The following is a 21,972-nucleotide window of genomic DNA, read 5'->3' as shown; positions in this document are numbered from 1 at the left end:
TTTCTCTATCAACCATTCTGTTGAGAGTAAAAGACCAGAACCAAGAGAAGGAGAGCAACAGACAGATGAAGTGGTCCCGGGTCTGCTGGTCTCTGCTCTCAGCAGTAAAAGGAAAGTTGGCTGAGGGGCGACGCTTTGGATGAAGATGAGGTGGTGGTTTGGCTACTTAGACCCCAGAACCGATAGCTCAGCTGAGAAGCAGGCCCTAGAGCAAACCGTTAGTGGGTAGAGGGAAGGCAGCTGCAGCCTGTTTCCGAATCCCACTCCAGTAGCTCCCGCTCCTCACTGGGGAGGCAGCTTCCTTTCCCCGGAGCCCGCCGGGACGCGAAGGCGGACCCGAGGGGAGGGGGTCAGCTCCGGGATCCAGAGTCGGGCGACCGGCAGGTCCCGGCGGAAAGTTGGCAGCCACCGCCCCCCTCGCCCGCCTTCCTTCTCGACTCTCCACCCCTCTCTGGGCGATACGGCGGAGGCGGGGGTTGGGGGAACTGGCCTCGTGTTTTGGAACAGCTGCAGCCGGCTCTGGGCCCGCCTGGAATGCGGGAACAGGCTGCGCACCAGGACTTTTATGGAAACTTGCTGTTGGAGCGGGCGGCGGCTGCGGCGGCCAGAGAGATCGCAGCGGCTGGAGTGGCGGCTGGAGCACCCGGACCCCTGCCCACACCCCGGCGCCCGACGCGCACAGCCTCCCCGCGCGCACCCCGGACCTTCGCGTGTCGCTGGCTTGAGGAGGGTGAGAGGAGTCGGGGGGACGTGGGACTGGGGCGGCCGAGATCGAGCCGTCGGCTCCCCTTGGGGGACTGGCGGGGGCGGCGGGGACGCGCGCCGCGGCTCCTGGCCGGGGTCCATCCAGCTGTGTGGATGTGTTGGTCCTCGGCGCGAGCGAACCGGCCCTCGGAGCCGCATCCCCGGGCTCCGCGCGGCGCGGGGCGGGCCGGGGCGGCCTGGCTGTCTCTCCGCGGTCACCGGCCTTGGGCAGAGTCTGGCCGCGACATCCCTGCCCAGCTCCGCAGCTTCAGCTCAGCTTGCGCCCTATGTGTGCAGTTTCGGGAGCTTTCTGGGTCCCGCAGGCAGTGATCCTCCGGGAGTGATCGTCTGCAAGTGGAGCGGGCTCCCGACCCCTTGCTCGGTCCCAGTGGGCCCGGCAGGTAAAGTGCCGCGTCCTCCCCCACCACGTGCCCCCGGCGCTGTCTCCTTGTCCGCCGGCACTGCCTGCTGTTTTTAAGAGAAATCATTCCCTGTCTGTCCCAGTGGGAGGCTGGGGAGTGAGATGTGATTTAACTACCCGTCGTCTGCCCCCTCCCTCCAAACTAGTTTTTCGCGATTCTGTCCGAGGTCGGATGTTGGGAGTTGTGCAGCTAGAGCTGAACTTGGAATGAGTGATGGAATCACCTCTCGAGACCTCCCTTGACTATATACTCTTTAAAAACGCCAGACATTCCAGCTGTTTGTAAACTGTGAAACGCTCTACAAATGCTAATATATATATATATATTATTAATGGCTTTTGTAAAGAAAATAGCCAAGTTCAGAATCGTTGATGGCTTCAAGGTCTTCATTTCATATTTATTTAAGGTCCAGAATGTGAACAAAGAGTTGGAAAGCGGGGTGGGGGGAAGAGAGAGAGAGAGGACAGAAGGAGAACAAGATAAAAATAGCATAAGGCTGTGTCCTAACAAAATGTCTGTCCTTGGGTAGGAGGCAGGTAGAGAAAAGAAATAAGCCATAATAAGAAAGAAATCAGTTCCATGAGCGAAGCAACTGGAGCATCATTCACCAGCTAAATTTTGTTAATGAATTCATGTGTGGGCCCACGGGTCTTCGAGTCACAGCATAACTATGTGTTGGGTAGCATGATTAAGTCAACTTAAGTATTTATACCATCTTAGTCATCCGTCAGTCATTGAATGAATTGCATTACTTTCCCCCTGATAATCCTTTTAACAGGTTAAATTTCTGCCCTAAGAAAACGCAGAATACACATAAGTCTGAAATTCTTTTCAGTTTTGAAGTCCAGTAGGGTGGAAAAGTGAATAATTAATTAAATTGAGGGACAAGGTTTGTTTTGTTTTTTTGAGGAGGTATATTTAGTAATAAGGCTTGCCAAGTGGCTCAGTGGTAAAGAGCCCACCTGCCAATGCAGGAGAGGCAGAAAAGTCAGGTTCGATCCCTGAGTGGGGAAGATCTCCTGGAGGAGGGCATGGCAACCCACTCCAGTGTTCCTCCCTGAAGAATCCCATGAAGTGAGGAGCCTGGCAGGACTACATGGAGTCCCAAAGAGTCTGACAGGACTGAGCACACACACATACCAGTATAAATAAACTTTCATTATTTAATGTAGTTAATTAAGATTCTCACAGCTATTAGCCCCCTATTTTTAAAAATATTTTGTATTTTAACTGGAATATTTTAAAGAAAAATGCGGGCAATTCTGTATTTTATCTGCAGTGATTCCCTTAAAGAGCCCAAAGTAAAAACCACAAGATTCTTTAAAATCCAGTTTACCTTAAAACAGTATTGATGTAATTCCATTTTCATGAAAGAGTCACACTTTTAAATCCATTTTAAACTGAAATGTAGAGAATAGCAATTTTTCCTGCTCACCTGAAAATGGAATCTTGCTGTTTTTGAAAATTTGATATGTAAGACTGATCGTTGTCAAAATGTATGTCATCTTGAGATGACTATATTTAGCATCAACAAAGGAATGCATTATCTAGGTTTTTGAACAGTATTTTTCCCCTGAAATTACATTTGAGGTATTTGGGTTAGAGTTTCACTTGTGAACAGAATAAAAACTGGGTATGTATATTTGGGTGAGATTAATTGGCAATTTAAGAGCTTCCCTGGTGGCTCAGCAGTAAAGAATCTGCCTGTAGCACAGGAGAGGTGAGAGATATGGATTTGATCCCTGGATGGAGAAGATCCCTTGGAGTAGAAAATGGCAACCCACTCCAGTATTCTTGCCTGGAAAATTTCATGGACAGAGGAGCCTGGTGGGCTACATACAGTCCGTGGGGTTGCAAAGAGTCGGACATGACTGAGAACATGCACACACAATTGGGAATTTAGATTGCTTAGAACCCAAGTGGCCTGAAATGAGATACTATTTCATTTAGGGGGGAAGAACCCCTACTGTTACCTTTGAAACTCATTAAGGGAAATAAGGGCTTCCCCCGTGGCTCAGCTGGTAAACAATCCGCCTGCAATGCGGAAGACGTGGGTTCGACCCCTGGGTCAGGAAGATCCCCTGGAGAAGGGAAGGGCTACCCACTCCAGTATTCTGGCCTGGATAATTCCATGGACTGTATAGTCCATGGGGTCCCAAAGAATAGAACTCAACTGAGCAACTTTCACTTTCACACTGGTGGCTCAACACTAAAGAATCCTCCTGCAGTACAGGAGACACAAGAGATGTAGGTTTGATCCCTAGGTGGGGAAGATCCCCTAGAGAAGGAAATGGCAACCCACTCCAGTATTCTTACCTGGGAAATTTCATGGACAGAGGAGCCTGGCAGGCTACAGTCCATTGGGTCACAAAGAGTCAGACACAACTGAGCATGCGTGCACACACACACACACACATGCAAAAGCAAATAAAAAATATTAAGTAAAAATACATGCCTAAAAGAAAGAAAACAATGTATTACAGTAAATGTAGAAAAGTATGTAACAGATGGGCAGATATCTGGATATTTTTATATAAAAGAGGACTCTGTGCATTTTATGTTATGCTGGCCAGACACACAAAACATCTTAGTAGTTGGCTTTATAATTAAGAGGGAAAATGACCTATACCATTCTTAGTAATTTCACATATTTCTGTTCTTATTTAAACTGTGGTCTACATCACCTGTATGGTTTCTTTTATGTTCTCTTCCTTCTGGTTTTATCATTTATCAAGATTACATATTTATACACACTTGGAGTTGTTATATTTTCTTCATCTATTTAAATACTCAGTGCATGGTTTGGCTTGACTGTAATAGTATGGGTCTTCCCAGATGGCTCAGCAGGTAAAAAATCCACCTGCAATGCAGGAAATACAGGAGACGCAGGTTCAATCCCTGGGTCGGGAAGATCCCCTGGAGGAGGAAATGGCAATCCACTCTAGTTTTCTTGCCTGAAAAATCCCATGCATGGAGGAACCTGCAGGGCTACAGTCCAAAGTGTCGCAAAGAGTCACATATGACTGAGCACATCCTTCACATTGCATGGTAATATACTTTCAGTATGGTAGGATGGATGAATTTTTACCCAGAAATCCAGCTATTTAACTTTCAGTCAAATTTGTTTTTTATTAGAAAATTAATACAACTATGTTATAGTTATGGTTAAAAATTGGGGGGAACCGAAAAAGGGGCTCTCATCATCTGACATGTAAACTGTTAGTACTTTGATATAGTTCCCTCTTTCTCCACAAATAGGACTTTTTCCCCTCAGAATGCCATATCTCAGTGAAAGTACCTATGTGAAAACATTGATGCAGTATCTGCCATCTAGTAAGTATTCAATAGTTGGTTATTTTTCTCCCCCTCCTTTTTTTTTTTTTTTTTTTTTGTCATCTCTTCCTTTTTGTTCTCTGATTAGAAGACAGTCTGGGATCCATCCCTTGGCCAGGTTTTGAGGTTGGTGAAAAATTTTTTTGTCTTGATACAGGCAGTTTGATTTTAGATTATATGGGCTTCTGTTAGAAGTGTAAACCAACAGAGTTATCACCATTCAGCCCCTTACACAAACCCTGGGATTTACTGTCCTGATTCCTAGTCTGATGTTGCTACACGCTGCAAGGCAGTAGAGGAGGCGGGCAATGTCTCTACAAGGCTGGTTGGCAAGAGCCTCCCCGCTCAAACCTGGACCCTGGGTCTGGTTTTGAAGGGATGACCCTATCAGCACACTTAACAAGATGGATGAATTGAAATGCTGCTACTTTGGAAATCCAGGCATGTGATTAACAGAATGGACATTTAGGCTTTAATGACTTAAGTAGATACTTGAGAAACCATAACTTCTTGATGCCTGGACTCATTTGAGGTTGGTGAAATTTGACTTCGCCTTTCTTTCTGGCCCTCCTTCCTGCCATTTCCTTCCTTTTCACTCTGCCTCCCTCTTTCTAGCCAAAACAAGCCCCCACCCCTGTCTCTTTGTATTTTCTTAGTGCTGCTTGTTTATTTAGATCAGGGTCTACAATTTGAGAGCCAAAAAGCCACGTTTAGCCACAGGCATATTTCAAAATTGTACATTTTATATTGAAATATGGATTTTCAGCCTCTCTTGAAAAATTGAAAGGTCTTAGCAAAACTGGTCCACATTTCTGCATAGCAGGGATACTCTAAAACTAAGTAGTGACTCCCTTCTCAGACAGGGCACACAACACACTCTCCTCTTAACACAGTCTCTACCATCCCCTGTTGTTTGATAACTAGTCATCACTAATATACATTATTTGTCAATTATATTGCATAACATTAACTTACATTACCTGACCATAGACACTTGAATATGCAGGGCCCTGATCTAAGTTTAGGGTAAGTCTGAAGCCATGATATGCTGGACTTGGCACCAGGAAGCTGAACTTTAAATGCTATAGATATATTTTGATTCGCATCCTTCTCTCAAATAATGTAATCATGGAGCTGGGAAGGAGAGGTTAACTGTCATTGACACACTGTAATTGCTAGTGTCAGTTGAACTGAAAGGAACCATGTTTTGAGAACTAAAACAAAATATTTTAACTGATGGGATTTTAGAAAGTATAGGGGAGATACTTCTGGGAAAGAATTCTTTCCTAGGAACTCTTAAATAATCCTACGTCTTCCCCATCTTAGAAGTCTTCAGGAGAGTTTTAGCAGCCCTTACACATTGGTCATAAAGTGCAGTTTACTGCTATTCTTCTACTTAACCGCCCTACCCACTTGTTTGGAGCCAGAGGCCTGGGTCTTTCCATTCCCAGTTATGTCCCTTACTGAAAGGCCATCTTCCACTTGAAGAGGGTTGAGGAATTCCAGTGTGCTCCAGAAATCACCACATCCATTTGCTTGGGAATCCCACATCTGGTTTTTCATGATATCTAGTTTAATGTAAACTGACTCCATTTAATTTTATTCTCTACAATTTTGTTTGTTTGTTCACTCATTCATTCATGCATCCTCATCATCAGCTTTCCTTTAGAGATATCATACAAAAGTTTCATTTGGGCTCATTTTGGATCAGACAGTTTTCTGGTATCTCTTAGTTATTCATCCACTAGCTCAAACTTGAACTGACTTTGTACTGTGTCCTAGTTGCTAGGTGAGACACTAAAGATAAAAAATGGAGTAGAGCACAGGTTTTCCCTTCAGGGACTCAGAGTATGGTGAATGCTCTTTGAAAAATATTCCACACAGTCATACGAGTGCAAAGTATTATATATTAATATGGAAGAATGACGAGGCAGGTTGAAAATAAGATTGTTGGTGTGACTGCAACCAGAGATTATCATTCTAAGTCAGAAAGAGACAGACAAATGTCATATGATATCACTTATATGTGGAATCTAAAATATGGCACAAATGAACCTATCTACAAAACAGGAATGGATTCACAGACATAGAAACAGACTTGTGGTTGCCAAGGCAGAGGTGGGTAGGGAGAGGGAAGGACTGGGAGCTTGGAGTTGGTAGACGCAAACTATTACATTTAGAATGGATAAACAGCAAGGTCCTAATGTACAGCACAGGGAACTGTGCTGAATATCCTATGATAAATCACAATGGGAAAGAATATTTAAAAATGTGTAAATGTGTGTAAGTGAGTCACTATGCTATACAGCAGAGATTGGCACAACACTGTAAATCAACTGTACTTCAACTAAAAAACTAAATTAAAAACTAAAAAACAAAATGAAAGAAACAGCCAAAGGGAAAAAAAAAAAAGATTGTTGATTATCAGAGAGGAATTATGTATTGGTAGGAGGAAAAAACTCACTATTTTAAGTAGGTAAAATAGGATCTAGTTTCATATTTTTGAACTGTAATGAGGTTTATAATGTTTAATAATATAATTTTCAAAGTAGAAGGTTACAACCTTCATTAAATGTAATAAGGTTACATAAGTTTATATTTCTTGTACAAGTAGAAAATGATAAAAATTTAGGCTCACATTTTATGAAGCTGAAAACAATGTTGTTTGTTCTATAAAGAGGTGGGTTTTAACATTTACTTCTAGTATATAGGTAAGTGTTCTGTCTATAACCTTCCTAAAAGTTGAGACAAAGAATTTACTTGAGTTTAATGAAATGCAGATTTAAAGCTGTCACTTTCTTGTCAAGTCTGTTCTCCTTGAGAAAGGAGATAATACTTTCACACGATGAAACAGTTATTGTAAATGATAGAGAGTTATGATTTAAAATTCTTAAGTCTTGCGTTATTTGCTATCTTGAAATATTTTAATTGCACATATAAAAATCAAATAAAGTAACTAAATTTAGAACATTTAGAGGTCAAACAGAGGTCCAGTGAAATTTTAGAATGGGAACATTAGCATGCATATTTTAAGATAATCTGTTATACTTAATATTATATTCTACTTTGAGACTTTCATATTATTTCAAAGTTTGAGTTCTATACCTTAGTATTCAACCTGTAAGTTACTTTATAACAGCCCCAAAGTATATTTTTGAAACACCTTTTATTAAGCTATTAAGTCATTTTAAAAAACTTCCTGAAGTCTACCTCATTAATTGCTATGCCAGTTGATACCAACATTAGTATATTTGTTTATGTATTCATGTATATGGGCTTTCCTGGTGGCTCAGAGGTAAAGAATCTGCTTGCAGTGCAGGCTACAGTCCATAGGGTCACAAAGAGTCAGACAGGACTGAGCAACTAAGCACATCAGTTCAGTTCAGTCACTCAGTCGTGTCCGACTCTTTGCGACCCCATGAATCGCAGTACGCCAGGCCTCCCTGTCCATCACCAACTCCCGGAGTTTACTCAAACTCATGTCCATCGAGTCAGTGATGTCATCCAGCCATCTCATCCTCTGTCGTCCCCTTCTCCTCCTGCCCCCAATCCCTCCCAGCATCAGTCTTTTCCAATGAGTCAACTCTTCACATGAGGTGGCCAAAGTACTGGAGTTTCAGCTTCAGCATCAGTCCTTCCAATGAACACCCAGGGCTGATCTCCTTTAGGATGGACTGGTTGGATCTCCTTGCAGTCCAAGGGACTCTCAAGAGTCTTCTCCAACACCACAGTTCAAAAGCATCAATTCTTCTGTTCTCAGCTTTCTTCACATCCATACATGACCACTGGAAAAACCATAGCCTTGACTAGATGGACCTTTGTTGGCAAAGTAATGTCTCTGCTTTTGAATATGCTATCTAGGTTGGTCATAACTTTCCTTCCAAGGAATAAGCGTCTTTTAATTTTACATATATACAATTCATGTATATGTATTTCAAGTACTTTTAGATAAAAATGTAGAATGGTAGAGTGAAATAAGTAGTTGACTAGAAGTCAAGAAACTTGGAGTCTAGTTCCTTCTGCTGCTGCTGAACAGTTTACAACCTTGGATTAGTCACTGAATCATTTTGAGCCTCCTGTTTTTTCTTATGATAAATGAATGGCTTTGACTAATTGGTCTTTAATGTCTTTAGTGAATAAGCTCTAAAAATTCATAATTCTTAGTACATGTATAACAAGACCCCTAATGTAATTCTGACAGGTAGTAAGACCTGTTCAAAGCTAAACTCATTTTTTTACCCCTTAAACATGCTTTTAATGGTAACCCTGTTCATCCATTCACTCAAAATAAAAACCTTGAACCAATTCCTTCCTTCCTCTCCTCACCTCTGCCCTTCAAATCTAATTGGTCAAAATTTTTGCAATAATGCTCCCAAGACAGCCCCCTTCCCTGGAGGAAGGGACTTTGTCTTTTTGTTCACTTTCATTTCTTCACAGCCTAGGATCATCTCTGGCATATAGTTGGAGCTTAATAAATACTTCTTAAATAAATGAATAAATGGGTTACCACGTCTTGTCAATCCTATTTCTAAAATATCTTTTATGACTTGTCATTCCTAATGCTACCATCTTAATTCAGGCCCTTATCTTTTCTTGCCAAGATCATTGTACTTGTCTTTCTCCCTGTAGTCTTCCCTCATTTTACTCCAATTTTCTGCACTGCTATCAGTCTCTTTTTCTTTTCTATAATACATGTATCATTAAGTCACATGTTTGCTTTAAAAATCCTTTGCTGGCTCCCATTGACTGTAGGATCAAGTCTAAACTTTTTCTTAGTCTGGCATTTGGGAAGCTTTCCATTCTGTGTCCAGTCTGTCTTTCTAGTTTACCATACATTCTCTGGACAACTCATAGCTCCCCAAATTTTCAGTGGGCTGTCAGGCTTGGATGTTTTTGTTCATGTTGCTCCTTTTGCCTAGATGTCCTTACTCTCCTTTCTACTTTGTGAAATCCTCTTATCCTTCAGTATCTACATCAAATGTCACCATTTATCTCTGTGTAATCTGCCTTAAACCCCACCTCCTCCTTAACCCCACCATGATCTTTTCCATGACTTTTCCATATTTCTCTAGCTCTGTACATATCCTGCTATTATGTACGCTTACTACTTTGTATTATCATTAGTTGTGGTCCCATCTATTTTTCCCAACAAAGCTAATTGATTTCAAAGGCTGTCACATATATTTTGCATACCATCACCAAGGCATAATTCCTGGTACATAGTAGGTTTTCCTCACAAAAATACTATGTTATAAATACAGGTCTAATCTGTCAAGTTTGAAAAAAATGCATTTTTGATAGATCATAGACAGGCTATAGTAAGACTGCATACAATATTCCCTCAGAACCCTATGCTGGATACTTAGTTGTCTTCATTTAACATCAGCACTTAATATGCTGGATTGGCATTCTTAAATCCCTTCTGTGTACTGTTCTTGGTCACTCAGTCATGTCCAACTCTTTGCAACCCCATCGACTGTAGCCTGCCAGGCTCCTCTTGTCCATGAAATTCTTCAGGCAAGAATACCATAGTGGGTTGCCATTTTCCTTTTCCAGGGGAGCTTCCCAACCCAGGGATCAAACCCAGGATTGAACCTGAGTCTCTTGTGTCTCCTACATTGGCAGGCAGATTCCTAACCATTAGTGCCACCTGGAATTAAATCCCTTTATTATTCATCGTCCCTTTATTATGACCAAACTTGTTGATGAATCACATGTTCAACCTTATCCTTAGGTCATTGTTTTCTTTTATTTTTGATAACAATTCATCTGGCTTGCCTGAGATCTCAGACATTTAGAAAAGTACAGTGGGGCCTAATTGTTGTGCTGCTGTTACTCCTTTAAGGTGGCTAAAGACCTGACATCTGCCTGCTCAGATAAGAAAAGTCACTTAATACTAGATTAAGAAAAGTCTGTGAGATTCCAGATATAAAATCCCTTGGTATTTAGGTTACTGAGTGTAAGAATTAAGTTGTTAAACTAATCCTTATTTAGTATTCTAGAATACAGACAGGGAGTGCCCACTCAAACTACTTTCTTTTTTGAATTAAAACTGGTGTGATTTGATAGAATATTTTCCCTATAATTCAACAAGTCTCAGAATATGGTTTTAGAATCCTTAGAAGTCCCCAAGACCCTTCAAGGACCCATAGACCTTTCTTTTATAACTACATATCTGTATGAGGCCATACTTTCTTTACATACTTCAATCAAAACAACATATCACAATAGTTTGAATACAGAAGTAGATATGAGAATATAGCTATCTTTTTTTTAAGCCAGATATTAAAGAGATGTGCAAACATGTAAAACAATGTCATTCTCCTAAGTATTTTTATTTTGGAAAATACATTTTTTTTCATAAAATGTGTTTATGTTGATGTATAGGAGGTTTGTTATTATTTCCCATGACAAGTATATATTTGAAAATTCTCTTCTAATTTTTAATACATTGATATCTGTAGATATAATCTATATAAACAAAAGCCTTCTGAGCTCCTCAATAGCAGGCCTGTACGTTGGGCCCTTTTATATTTTCTTGGTTATTGTCTGTCATCCCATGTGGTCTATGAGTTCCCTGAAAATAAATATTTTATTCTACATTCATCTTTGTATATGTAGTGCCTTATACTGTCTAGCACATTGTAGAAAGATGTTTAATAAATGTTTTTGAATTAATTAATAAGTACATATTTATTCATTTTAGCTAATTTTTCATTTCCCAATTATTTCTGACTCTATCATACTTATCACCTCTAAGTTTATGAAATAACATGCAAACCACCTAGTATATGGCAGATAATAGGGATTCAGTTGTTAGTTTCCACTCTTCTCCTTTATATAATGTAGAGAAACCAGGTCTTTCCTCTAATTTATTACAACTTTTTAAAAATTCTTACATTTTGTTGATATACGTAAGTTCATTTTATTAATGACTTCCTCAAATGAGAACTCTCCAGTTTCCTTTGAGTGGTTACTTTAAAGTCTTCCCAAGAAAGAATCAAAGGCCAGAATTATAGGGTTTGATTCTGGGCATAATTCTGAGGTGTTAGGAGGATGCACTGCATGGTGCCTAGAATGTGGCGAGTGCAGCTGGAGGAGGATTTAGAGCATCTATAAAGTATTGTGCATTATGCTGAAATAGATATTGGACAAAGTAAATGAAATAGATTGTATTGTTGAAGACAATGGAAGAAGCGAATACTTGTTGAAGCTTAGTGGGTATATGAGGTTTGATTATATTAGTTGCTTTCACTATATTCCTGAAATAATAAAAAGTTAAATAAAGAAGATAGATTAGACTAATATATCTGATATGTTTAATATAAAATTTTTGATTTATGTCAGATGCATCTAGAAACCAGAAAATCTACATATATCTAGAAAAATCTAAGCACATTTTGAGATGTCAGAGACTGAAAGCAAAAAAGTCCATTCTTAGTGTGAAATGCAGAAAACCACCATTGTTAGTTTGGGAAAATACTTCACTGGTAAGGAAGTGGCTTAAGAATTTTCTTGGAGGGAATTCGCTGCAGTCCAGTGGGTAGGACTCTGAGCTTCCACTGCAGTAGGCACGGGTTCCATCCCTGGTGGGGAACTAAGATACTATATGCACTACAGGGAGAAAAAAAATCTCTCAGAGGTCGAAATAGTCACTGAATATATTTGTCAAGGTGGGAGGTTGAAGGAATGGGAGAAGACAAGGTAAGTCAGAGAGGCTAGGAGAACCTGCAAAAGGGCCTAATAAGCCCAGGTAAGAATTTTAGTTCTGGGCTTACGTAGTTAACATCCGCAGAGCTGGAGTCCTAGACTAGAGTTAAAGAGCACAGAGTGGTAGAGAAGGTAGTAGCCAAGTTGATGAAGGTAGAAAGAATGGCAAGCTGTTACATTATTAGAAATCAAAATAACTGGGGCTGGAAGTTACCCTGAATTTTTTTTTTTGACTGCACAGCATATAAGATCCTAGTTCCCCCACGAGGGATCGAACCCAAGCCCCGAGCCACCTGCATTGGCAGCACAGTCTTAACCACTAGACTGTCAAGGATGTCCCATTCTGGAGCTTTTGAAACTTTATTTTACAATATGTAACCTGTACTTTAAAATCATTATTCTGATTATATGTGCCAGTTAAGAACTTTGAAGAAATTGTGTTTAATAAGTTTTCCTATAGCAACCAAGGTAACTTTGTGTCCTTAAACTTTGTTTAAGTTTATTGATCATAATGATAATGATCCACATGAATAATAAATATATATGAATATTTCTAGTAAGGATTATTATGTGAAGTTGAAGGAGGGCCTGGGAACTCTGTGCTATACAGCAACAAATATAGCAGCAAATTCCACATAAGTTTATAGACAAGTAGGTGAAACTCATCTATATGTTAACTAATAATATATGTAGAAAGCATGAAAGTGGGAGATGATAAAATGATCAAAGATTGAATGGATATTTGAAATTTGAGAATATATTTCCAAAAGATTAATTTGAAGGAAACCAGAATTGAAAGAGACATGTGTACCCCAATGTTCATCGCAGCACTGTTTATAATAGCCAGGACATGGAAGCAACCTAGATGTCCATCAGCAGATGAATGGATAAGAAAGCTGTGGTACATATATACAGTGGAGTATTACGCAGCCATTAAAAAGAATACATTTGAATCAGTTCTAATGAGGTGGATGAAACGAGCCTATTATACAGAGTGAAGTAAGCCACAAAGAAAAACACGAATACAGTATACTAATGCATATATATGGAATTTAGAAAGATGGTAACAATAACCCTGTGTACAAGACAGCAAAAGAGACACTGATGTGGGAGAGGGAGAGGGTGAGATGATTTGGGAGAATGGCATTGAAATATGTATAATATCATATATGAAATGAGTCACCAGTCCAGGTTTGATGCACGATACTGGATGCTTGGGGCTGGTGCACTGGGACGACCCAGAGGGATGGTATGGGGAGGGAGGAGGGAGGAGGGTTCAGGATGGGGAACAAGTGTATGCCTGTGGCAGATTCATTTCAATATATGGCAGAACCAATACAATATTGTAAAGTTTAAAAATAAAATAAAAATTAAAAAAAAAACCAAAAGATTAATTTGAAAATCTTTTGGAAATATTCAACAGCAGATTTTAAAATGTAGTATAGACAGTTTATTAAGGGAATTAAAAATTGAGTCAAAGGAATGGGATCTTTTAGAGTTCTTCGCTTTGATGGTTACTACATGGATATTGAAAACCTTTTCATGATGGCTTTGGGGATTTATTTTAAATTATAGTTTATTAATTAGCAGGCATGGAGCTAGGCACTAGGAAGGAATCAATCCTCTGTGTTGTAGAAAAGGAACATAAAGTTTACCAAATATGCAGATGAAGGTCCAGGTGGAAGTAAGAGAAGAGCAAAATGTGGACTGAGAATGGAAGTCCCCGACCTTAGGCCTCTAGTGGGAAGGTTGGGGTATGGTGTCTGCTGTCTTCAATTCTGTATCAGGTGTGGTTGATGTTAGAATCTTACCTGAGTCTACAGATAGCATAGTGGGCTGGACCATTAAAATTCCTGTTCCAAGGCTTTTGTTCAGAGTTTTGGCCAGGAGACTATTAATAACATGAGAATAGGGAGAGTGTCTGTCTATTCAGTGCTGCATTTCTCAACATCTGGCAGAGTGCCTGGCACATAAGAGTTGCTTAATAAATATTTGTGTGATGAATGGTGTGTTCTATTTATATTGTAGTCCCACATAATGTTAACCATAATGAGAGTCACACAATATATCCCAGCATATAAAGTGCTTCCTCTGTAAGTTGGCAGGATTTACTTATTCAGTAAACAATTATTATATAAGTCTTCTATATATCTGCTGCTGCTGCTAAGTCGCTTTATTCGTGTCCAACTCTGTGCGACCCCATGGACGGCAGCCCACCAGGCTCCCCCATCCCTGGGATTCTCCAGGCAAGAGTACTGGAGTGGGTTGCCATTTCCTTCTCCAATGCATGAAAGTGAAAAGTGAAAGTGAGGTTGCTCAGTCGTGTCCGACTCTTCACGACCCCATGGACTGCAGCCTGCCAGTCTCCTCCGTCCATGGGATTTTCCAGGCAAGAGTACTGGAGTGGGGTGCCATCGCCTTCTCTGTTCTATATATCAGCACGTGCTAAATACTGTGGATACAATGGTATATAAAATACAGTCTATGCTCTCAAAGACCTCACTTTCTGGTAGAGGAGGTGGTCAAGAAAGTGCTTTATTACCACATATTATGGTTGCTGTGTTTGTTCAATTGCTAAGTCATGTCCAACTCCTTATGATCCCATGGACTGCAGCCCACCATGCTTCTCTGTCCTTCACCATCTCCCAGAATTTGCTCAAACTCAAGCCGTTGAGTTGGTGATGCCATCCAACCATCTCATCCTCTACTACTGCCTGGAATGCTCAAGTCATGTCTGACTTTGCAACTCCTCTCTCCTCTGTCCATGGGGTTGGCCCGGCAAGAATACTGGAGTGGGATGCCATTTCCTCTTCCAGGGAATCTTCTTGACCCAGGGACTGAACCCACATTTCTTATGTCTCCCGCATTGGCAGGCAGGTTCTGTACTACTAGCACCACCTGGGAAGCCCTTATACTGTGGTGAATGCCATAATTAGGGTAAGCATGGGAGTGCTGTTTTAACACACACTAGTGGAGAAGGCAATGGCACCCCACTCCAGTACTTTTGCCTAGAAAATCCCATGGACGGAGGAGCCTGGTGGGCCACAGTCCATGGGGTCACTAGAGTCGGACACGACTGAGCGACTTCACTTTCACTTTTCACTTTCATGCATTGGAGAAGGAAATGGCAACCCACTCCAGTGTTCTTGCCTGGAGAATCCCAGGGACAGGAAGCCTGGTGGGCTGCCATCTATGGGATTGCACACAGTTGGACATGACTGAAGCAACTTAGCAGCAGCAGCAGCAGAGAAGCACCTAACCCAGTCTCATGAGTCAAGGAAGGCTTCCTGGAGAAAAATGACAGTTTCAGAACTAAAGAATTAGTAGGAGTTAGCTAAGAGAATGAGTAGAATATCAAGCTGAGGGAGCTAGCTGTGTAAAGGCTCAGGTGGGCCAGTATTTCAGGACATGTGATAGAGTGGGAGGGAAGTATGGAGAAAGATGAAACCAGAGAGGTAAACAACCAAAGTGTATTAACTCATTGAAATAAAAATGCATGTTGATGTATGGCAAAACCAATACAATATGGTAAAGTTAAAATAATAATAATAATAATAATAAAGTCTAGAGTGAGAAGAAAAGGGCAAAGACTGAAACATGGGGGCCAACAACACTGAAGAAGTGTAGAGAGGCAAAGAAACCCTCCAAAGAGAAGGAATGGTTAGAAACATGAAGGAACAGGGAGAGAAATGGTATCATGAGCCAAGTGAGAAGGATTTCAGAATAGAGAAGTGATAGAGTGTCAGATGCAGCAGTGAAGTTCAGAAGGTAGAAACTGTCCATAAAACGGACATTATGGACAGTTTCCCTTAAGGCTCAGCTGGTAAAGAACCTGCATGCCATTGTAGGAGACGTAAGAGATGAGGTTGGATCCCTGGGTTGGAAAGATCCCCTGGAGGAGAGCAAGGCAACAGACTCCAATGTTCTTGCCTGGAGAATCCACATGGACAGAGGAGCCTGGCGGGCTACAGTCCACAGTGTTGCAAAGAATCAGACACGACTGAAGCAACTTAGCATACACGCATAAAGAGAAAAGGGCTTCCCTGATAGTTCAGTTGGTAAAGAACCCACCTGCAATGCAGGAGACTTAAGTTCAGTTCCTGGGTTGGGAAAATCCCCTGGAGAAGGGATAGGCTACCCACTCCAGTAATCTTGGGCTTCTCTTATGGCTCAGTTGGTAAAGAATCTGCCTGCAGTGCAGGAGACCTGGGTTTGATCCCTGGGTTGGGAAGATCCCCTGGAGAAGGGAAAGGCTACCTACTCCAGTATTCTGGCCTGGAGAATTCCATGGACTGTATAGTCCATGGGGTCAAAAAGAGTCGGACACGACTGAGTGACTTTCACTTCACTTCATAAAGAGAAAAACATTATTATGCCTAATTTACATGTAAAATGGAAGTTCACAGAATTTAACTGGCTTTCCCGGGGCCATACATCTAATAAATGACCTCATCAAAGTTTTCAGGCTCTAATTCCAGTATTTCTTCCACCATCGTTGTCTTTTGTTTTTGCTTTTCTGGCCACACACACTGCACAGCTTATGTAATGTTAGTTCCCCAACCAGAGATCAAACTTAAGCCCCTGGCAGTAAAAGTGCTGAGTCCTAACCACTGGACTACCAGGGAATTCCATCTTTGTTGCCATGTGTTTGAAAAATCAACAATTAAGTGAGATATTATCATTAAGATATATTTATAATTCTGAATTCTACCAAGGTCCTTAAGCATCAAAAGTTCTAGGAGAAAATTTTGAAAGATTTCGTATTATATTTGTATGAAACTTTTGTCCAATTAAAAAAATACACAAATCTGTAAGCTTTTGTATGAGAAGGTTTATGAAATGTTATGACAAGATTGAAACTGTACGTGTTATTTGTTTTTAAATTTTAATTTCATAATACACATTGTACAACATATAATTACAGTCATTTACATATTGAGCAACTTAGTCCACAGCATGGTCCCTGGTTGGCTGACAGAAAAGGAGACAGTTGTGTCAGGGTTAAAGGTTACTGCCCAGGTGCTAGTGATAAGAATCCACCTGGCAATGCAGGGAACATAATGAGACTTGGGTTCGATCGCTCGGTGGGGAAGACCCCCTGGAGAAGGAAATGGCAACCCACTCCAGTATTCTTGCCTGGAGAATCCTATGGGCAGAGGAGCCTGGCGGGCTACATACAGTCCATGGTGTCACGAGGAGTCAGGACTGAAGTGACTTAGCATGCACGAAGGTGACTGTGTCTGTCTGGTAGGAAGGGCATGAGTACTTCAGGCTTGTAGAGTGAGGATAGAGAGAGAGAAAGAAGAGGATTTAAGGAAACAAACATTTTCAGCTGCAAGTTAGCACTATGGCTCCATTCCTTGACTCAAGTTCAGTGTCTGCGACTCCCTTTCACAGGAATTTCCTTGATGGATTTACGGTTTAGTGTTGAGATTCACTAAAATGTGTGACATTCAGCTAATTTTTAAATGCTTCATAGAGTCCTTATTATGACTTTGTTGGAGTCAATTAATACTTTAAAAAGTTTTCATAGGACTTCCCTGGTGGTCCAGTGGCTAAGACTCCACATTCCCACTGCAAGGGCCCTGAGTTTGATCCCCGATCAGAGAACTAGATCCTATATGCCTCAACTAAAGAACCTGCATGCTGCAACACATAAAAAAGATTCTGTGTACTGCAACTAAGACCTGGCTGCAGCCTGGTGGTTCAGCGGTAGAGTCCAACTGCCAGTGCCTGCCAATGCAGGAGATGTGGGTTCGACCCCTGGGTCAGGAGGAGCCCCTGGAGAAGGAAATGGCAACCCACTCCAGTATTCTTGCCTTGGAAATCCCATGGACAGAGGATCCTGGCGGGCCACAGTCCATGGGGTCACAAAGAGTTGGACACTACTTAGCAACTAAGCAACAACAGCATTAAAAAAATAAAGTTTTCATAAAATCAAAATTCTCAGTCATGAAGCAAATAAAAGAATTTGGATTACACTGTTAAATAATGTTCTGTTAGATAAAAATTTAGAAGCCTTTTGTACTTTTGGCAATTTAGCAGAATGATAGAATATATCCATGTGTTCCTTAATCAAGAGAATAACATTAAAAAAAAAAAAAAAAGAGAATAACATGCATGCGAATATTGTTACTGGATTCTTCACTGTCCTTAGTTGCAGCAGTCAGAGTGCTGCTTGCGTGTTGCTGACTTGGGCACTTTAAAAATCAGAGCCCGAACGGCCCCTGACTTCATCCCACATGAATGAGTTCGCTAAATGAATTCTAAACCACAACCAGCTGAGATAGCAGCATTTCATTCAGTACCTGGGAATAATTTCGTAACCTCCGTCTGTGTTCTGCTTAACGTCAAGAGAATAACTGTTAGCCTGTATCACTTTAAAAGGAAATAAGCTACTTAAATAAAAACTCTGTGATGCTCTCATAGGGCAAAATACCTGTTTCTCAATTCATCCAGCACCGTATTCTGCTACTAGTTGCCAGCTAAAGATTACAAATTCACTAAGTGTAGAGAATACCGTTAATCATGTCTTTTCAGCTTCCGACATATTTCTACTGCTTGGAATTGTGGTTCTCAAATAATTGGATTAAAGGCTCTGTTGATTACACAAGTAAGTCAAAGCTTATAAGCTGGTTGGTATTCCCCTCATCCCCATCACACAAAGCAGTTGTGCTGCTTTCTTGGCATCAGCATAATACAATGGGTAAGAGTGCAGACTCAGTAGTCACACTGCCAATCTGTGTCCCCTTTGTCCACCACTCATTGTTTGTATGGTCTTTGGCAAGTTACTTGACTTTTCTAAGTCTCATTTTCTGTAACAATTTCCATAAGACTTCAAATCCTACTAGAGAAACTCCAAGACATTTTTCTCATATTAATATTTTAAGAAATTTTAAATGACTGAGTTTGGAAAGTTTTTTGAGATAGGGTTTGATAATAGTATTCACTTCAAATGAATATTGTGGAAAATAAATGAAATAATGATTGTTAACCAGCTGGTACATTACCTGGCACACAGTAAAGGCTCAATAACTATTAGCTTGGATTACTATCATCATAAATTATTCATATTGTGATAAAAGGATGTACTAGTGAGATAGTACAATAGTACCAGTGAGAGAATACAATGCAGTCAATGACTGTGGAACAGAATTGTTTCCTGTAAAATTAATAAACCAAATGTAGTCTAATTTATACCTTTAACCCTGGTTCAGCACAGAAAGACAACAGAGTTAGCAATGGAATCCTGCTATCGTTTCTACCAGGCAGTGTAATGTCTTTTAAAAATTATCTGTAAATCCTACAAATATTTATCTGCTTGATTTTGAAATTTTTTTGTTCAACCTAAAACTATGAAAGATATATAGGTCCTACTGGTTTGTAATTTACGCCTTAAAAAACAAGAGCTAATTAACTTATTTTGCTGCAATTTTTTTATCCTCAAAGCTCAGAACAGAGTAAACTGTCAGCAAAGGATAGTTTGCTTATATTTTAAGCAATAATGTTAACATTAGTACTACTCAAATTTTCACAGACTTTCAAAATGAGAGCTCAGAATATTGAAATGACACTTTAAAAACTATTTTAAGTGGTTTTGTTCATACTACATTTAAAAAATCAATATTTTATTCTGAATCTATAAAGAAGTCAAAATTTAATTTGAATTTTTTTTTTTAACTAGGTGACAAGTGTTAACTGATCCATTTATTCTCCAGGATTACTCTTGACAGTATCAACAAGCCACACAATTTAATTTCACCAGGATAAAAAGACTTCCTGCTGGTCAATTAATTCAGCTAAAATGATCAGTCCTTATAATCTCATGAGATTGCACAAATTTTCATCATACACTTTTGTATTACTATTTTAAATTGCACAAATAACATGTTAATATATGCTCACTGGCAGGGAAATGTAGGTTTTTGCTGAAAAGGTTAAGGGAGACCATGAGTAATGAAATCAATCAAAATTATTGATACCTAATAATGTAAGGCATTATTTTTGAGATAACATGTTATATGTTATCTAATCCTAACTAGGAAGCAACAGAGTTGGAATTTAGATCTGATTATCAAATTGTAGTAATCAAACTGTGAGGTGATGAAGGCTGTATTAATACTGGAGCAGTAAAAATAGTGAAGTAATTAATATATAAGAATAAATTTGAAAGTAACATTAACGAATTGTGATAATCTGTTAAAATTAGGATATATAGAAGAAGAATGAACCATAAATAACTCTAAAACTTGAGAAGCTATGACAGTGAAGACTAGGTTTTGTTAGTTATACAGGAAGAAATATCTAATAGGTAACTCTAGATATAATAGAATGGCTCAGGTAAGAGAACAGAACTAGAGCTGTTTGTTATTTTTATCTCAGGCACATTCATGCATGACCTACTTTTATTGGGCAATTATTGTTAATAATATAGTAAGCACTCACAGACCTACTAACTGACCAAAGTTAAGAACTTGTTAATAATTACATGGAATCATGTCCACCTCCCTCCTATCATATTTTCTCCTGCCACAAAAGAAAACTTTAGCCCCAGATGGCTTCACTGGGAAGTTCTTGCAAACATTTAAGGAAAAATTAGTACCAGTTCTGCATGAAACATAAAGAAAAGGAAGAAATTTCTTAGGGAAAATTAAAGAAAAGGAAATACTTCTCAACTCATTCTATGAGAGCAGTATTACTCTGTTAACAAAAACAGACGTTATAAGAAAAAAAAATCTGCAGACCAATATGCTTTATAAACATGGTTGCAAAACTTCTCAAAAGGTTTTATCAAATTATCAGTATGTTAAAGGATAATGCATGGTGAATTTTATCCTGGGAATATAAAGTCTATTTAACATTTGAAACCAAATTAATGTAGTTCACCATAATGAAGATGGAAAAACATAATTATCTCACAGACACAGACATACTTGGGCCACCTGATGAAAAGAACCAACTGATTGGAAAAGACTCTGATGCAGGGAAAGATTGAGGGCAAGAGGAGAAGTGGGAAACAGATGATGAGATGGTTGGATGGCATCACTGACTCAATGGACATGAATTTAAGCAAACTCTCGAAGACAGTGAAGGACGAGGAAGCCTGGCGTGCTGCAGTCCATGGGATTGCAAAGAGTCAGACCTGACTTAGCAACTGAACAACAATAAAATGGGCAAAAGATTTAAGTAGACACTTTCATAAAAGAATATTTACAGATAGAAAAGAAATATACGAAAAGATGTTCAATATCATTAGGTACCAAGGAATGTTAATTAATACCATAATATGATGTCACTGCATACATTTAGAATGTCTGAAATTAAGAAGACTACACTAAGTGTTGGAGAAGGCAATGGCACCCCACTCCAGCACTCTTATCTGGAAAATCCCATGGATGGAGGAGCCTGGTGGGCCGCAGTCCATGGGGTAGCTAAGAACGACTGAGCGACTTCACTTTCACTTTTCACTTTCATGCATTGGAGAAGGAAATGGCGACCCACTCCAGTGTTCTTGCCTGGAGAATCCCAGGGACGGGGGAGCCTGGTGGGCTGCCGTCTATGGGGTTGCATAGAGTCGGCCATGACTGAAGCGACTTAGCAGCAGCAGCAGCAGCATACCAAGTGTTGACGAAGATGCAGAGAAAGTATAGCTCTCATATTGGTGGGAAGATAAAATAGTACAGCCATTTAGAAAACAGTTTGGCAGTTCTTTAAAAAGTTGAACATACATTTACCATAAGGCCTAGCCATTATACTTCATTTA

General features: G+C 40.0%; 1 protein-coding gene across 5 annotated transcripts in view; it reads left to right on the top strand.

Moving 5' to 3' along the window:
- Positions 1 to 387: 387 nt before the first annotated feature.
- The window catches only part of NEXN (nexilin F-actin binding protein), a 55,960-nt gene continuing 34,375 nt past the window's right edge, over positions 388 to 21,972 (top strand). Inside the window, exon 1 of one of the 5 annotated variants that reach the window (XM_070786281.1) lies at positions 388 to 730. The gene's annotated coding sequence lies outside the window, so the exon portion shown is untranslated. The remainder of the gene's footprint in view (positions 731 to 21,972) is intronic. The other 4 variants (XM_070786284.1, XM_070786280.1, XM_070786283.1 and 1 more) reach the window with 4 other exon arrangements.

Source organism: Bos indicus, chromosome 3 (genome assembly GCF_029378745.1).
Source record: "Bos indicus isolate NIAB-ARS_2022 breed Sahiwal x Tharparkar chromosome 3, NIAB-ARS_B.indTharparkar_mat_pri_1.0, whole genome shotgun sequence".
Lineage (NCBI taxonomy): Eukaryota > Metazoa > Chordata > Mammalia > Artiodactyla > Bovidae > Bos > Bos indicus.
The sequence above is the reverse complement of the archived record's forward strand: the minus strand, read 5'-3'. Positions and strand labels throughout refer to the sequence as shown.